General features: G+C 32.4%; 1 pseudogene; it reads right to left on the reverse strand.

Moving 5' to 3' along the window:
* Nucleotides 1-2,586: 2,586 nt before the first annotated feature.
* LOC104847626 lies at nt 2,587-3,225 on the reverse strand (annotated as a pseudogene).
* Nucleotides 3,226-4,108: the final 883 nt, after the last annotated feature.

A 4,108-nucleotide genomic window follows, 5' to 3' on the forward strand; every position in this document is an offset into this window, starting at 1 on the left:
ATGTAGCTTAATGATTTCCCAATAATGCACTCCTGGTATAGCCACAGAACCTGAACCTAAGTCATCTCATTTCCTTAGTCATAGGTTCTGGTCAGAATCAGCCAGATGACCACATCAGAGCCATTGTGTCTGAATTTTGCTACAGGTACTAGAAGATAAGCACTTTTCCCCACCTTTCAATCCCTGGTTTAAAGGATGAGAGGAGGTCAGTTCTAAAATGATTTTGCTGCCATAAGAGGAAACTTGGAGTTACCATCTTGAACTGTACTGTCTATGATGTAGCTACAAGCCATATGTAACTATTTAAATTTAAATAAGACTTCTGATACTTGTTCTATTTGAACTAAAGGTAGAATAACAGAAAATAATTTAACTTTCTTCTTTTTATGACGTGACAAGAATTTTACTTTTGCAATTTTTATTAATATATGATCATGTTCAAGCTTTAAATGATCTTGGTCTTTTAAACAAATGTCTAAGGCAATTTTACAATTCATTTGAAGGGTAATAAATGCCACACACTAGTATAAACTCAGCCACTTTACAAAATAAAGGGAAAATTGCTTCAAAAGTCCTAAGAAATGTTACTATAATTTAGAGAAGCTCTATCTTTACTCTTATATCAATCAGTGTGTCTTATATTGCCATGTACATTTTGATTGTGACATGCAAACATGGATTCTCTTTGGAAAATGGTTAACTTGCATGCAGATTTCTGTGAAGATTCATAATCCCCAAAACAAAGGAGGGGGAATCAACATTATAGGTCTGATTCTGCCAACACATACTTGGAAGAAACACTTTCACAACTGTACAGATGGGGAAAGAAAATAAGTCATATGATCAAGGTACTACATCGTCAGGCTACCAACAGTATTGAAATAATTACCAGCTCCAATGTATGATGTGTTTTTAAAGTAGAAAAGAAGTTAGAGACTGATTTAGACCATCTTTTACCCTCAGACTTTATACAGAGTCAGTGTAACTCAATTTAATCTCCTTTAACCACTAAAAAGTTTAAGCCTACATTCCAAGATAATCATTTTAAATCTATTTTAATAAATTATACATGTATGAATTTTATGTGTATGTTCTCTATGTATCACTTTAAAGTATGTAAGACATCTTTGATAATTAAATAGATTACCCATGTTAAAAGTAATAAATTTAGACAACTGTCACTGACTTTTACACACTATTGACTAAGAATAGGTAGTTCAAGGCTTTAGCTTTGAGCTTGATAAAAATGTCAGGGTATGTTTGAGAAATCTGTCCTTATGCTACTATGGGTTAGGTTAAGGTAACTAAAATACTTTAATATTTTCCAAAAAATTCAAAGTCAATTATTTTTCCTTTATGAGAAATTTAGAATATCTCATTTGATATTTTGACAATCATGATTTTTGCTTGCCTATATATTCTGGGGTGAAGGATAATACAAATTGGCCAAAATGAAAGGAGATTTTTATCAGACTACCTTTTGATATTCTTCAGTAAATTCATGAGAAAACATTTTCCAACATAGCAGTGTACCCAGTGCTTTGAAGTAAAAATAGTGGCCTAAAACATCGTGTCACTTTGATACAAGTAGAACATAAATGAATCTCCAACTTTAGGATTACATATTTGTTAGAATTAAGCTTGGATAAAACTATTAAAATCATTAACTAGAGAAGGAAGTGTCACCATTAGTTCAATCTATTAACCAAAAGCTTCACAGAGAAATAAAACGATGCTATGAAAAAAGGAATGTACAATTGAATTATAATCAATCTGTAATTCTGTAAGAATTCAAAAATCTTTGTAATAATATTATATCTGGTGAAATCAAATTGGAATATAATGCCTGGTATTCCTCCTTCTCCAAAGAGGAAATTAAACTAATCATATAATTTGTTAATACTTTGCAAATTCTAATTCACAAATACTGTATAAAAATAAGATAAATAATATATGGGATATATCAATGAAAAGCTACAATCAATAATTCTAATTTTTGTTACCTTGGCAAGGTACTGTAAATATACTGCATCAATATAATAGAAATGGCACTGTCTCTGAGGACACATTCCACATTTTATTTACATTTAGAAACTAATCTCAAAATCACATATCAATACACCTATTTCCTTTTGTTGACTTCCCCTAAACTTCAATGCATGGATTATTTAACAAAGACTATGAACAAATATTTGCAATGTCTGTTACTTGTAACACACAGGAACAGCTTTTGACAGAAATTTATCATCCCCCAATGTTTTTATTATAAATACAGGTATCGAAACAATCCTGAATATACTTTTGATACTACTAGTAGGCAGCACCCACGTTGCTTCAAAAACTACAATTTGTGACAATATTCATTAAACCTACTTTGAACAATTTGAAACTGTAGCACTTTCACTAAGCAAGATGGATAAGCATGCCATTTCTGTTTTTCCTTCTTGAGATTTTACTTTTTAGAAACACAGGTTTCCACTGACATCTGACAATTCTTGCCATGCTTTCATCTTGTAAACCTGAATTATATTTGGAGTACTCCAGGTTCATGTTTAAATAAGAGTGCCTTAACAAGAGAAAGAAAAATTATGCTGCATTTTTCCTCCTGTTACCTGAAAACACAATGGGTGTACATATATTAAGTATGTTCTTACAAATGTCCAGGTAATGTTTACCAGCTGGATTTCTTTTATTAATGTGTGGGTATTTTGCATTTTGATATTTAATGAAGACATTAATATGAGTAGAAGGTTGGTGATTTAAGACAAGTTTGAGATTCACTAAAACTAATTGATGTATGTATGTTTATCCTGGTGGTTGTGGAAGCTTCATATTTTCTTTGGACATCATTAGATATCTTAGCACTTGAACTACAACTTTAACGCTATGTGAATTTTGCCATTTTGCTAACACTGGCATTCTGCGAGCATCAATCATTCCACTGGAATTATTTATTCCATTCATATTAATTTTTGTTACAAATTTAACTGATGGAGGACCTTCCAGACAATTTGGTCCACAATCTACTTTCAGGCTATATATTCTGTTTTTGTAATTTGATCATGGTGGCTCAATAATTATGCCTGTCCACTTCATAAATGTCATATCTTCAACATCTTCAAGGCCTCAGCTAATCACACCACTGCCTACCCCTTTGTCTCCTTCTTCAAGTTCTTCCAATGAATGAAAATCACAAGGAACTTTAGCTCCTGTGGAGAACGCCATCTTCTCTATAGCCCGATGCTATAACATTCTTCTTAAAGCAACTGAAAAACAAAAACAATCAGCACATGAGATACAAAATTTTTTAAACACCAAATACAGTGAACTGAATCACAGTGATCCCAACAAATAGGAAACAAGTGAAGTAACCTTTATAATTGACATAGTTTGATACTTTGATGGTCTTTCTGGGACATGACATGCAAAAAGGAAAGCAAGCAGGCCAAGTGGATTGTATGAATTGAGAATATGGAGCTGAAAGCTCAAGAGACAGGGGTGATGAAAGTACTCAGGAAACAATACCAAAGAGGAGAGAGTTAGATGGATCAAGAACCCAAGGTGTCCAATAAGAATTTAGAATAAAAAGCAGCACATGCCTTGAAAACATTACCCAAGTCCTAAAGGAGGAATTATACAACATCTTTCGAGGAAAGAGTACCTAGTAAAGAAAAGACATACAGAGTCAGGAACCATGTCTTTTCCTACAAACCACAGTGTAAAATACTCATAATTCATGGAGCATTAGGAAAAATACTCAGATGACTATTCTTCAGTGATGAAGAATAACAAGCCCTAGACTAAGCAGTTTTCAGAGCCAACTAACAACTATTTTCACATGAGTATATCTCCAAAAAGCACAAAATATTTACAAGAATATCCAGAATTGAATGAGGCAAAATTTGCAAAATCTGACATCAAAATAAGATTATCAGATTGGAAAGGAGGCAGAAAGACATGATTCACTAAAAATAAAAGTAACCATTAGTTGAAATTAACCTAGAATTGGCACAGCTATTAGAATTAGCCGATGAAAGACATCAAGAAGACATGTAAAATAATATTTTCAGGAATGATAACTAGTGTTTAAAATGAAAAACACATTGGA

The sequence above is a fragment of the Fukomys damarensis genome, unplaced genomic scaffold (genome assembly GCF_012274545.1).
Source record: "Fukomys damarensis isolate Sample0158 unplaced genomic scaffold, DMR_v1.0_HiC HiC_scaffold_39, whole genome shotgun sequence".
In the NCBI taxonomy this organism is placed as follows: Eukaryota; Metazoa; Chordata; class Mammalia; order Rodentia; family Bathyergidae; genus Fukomys; species Fukomys damarensis.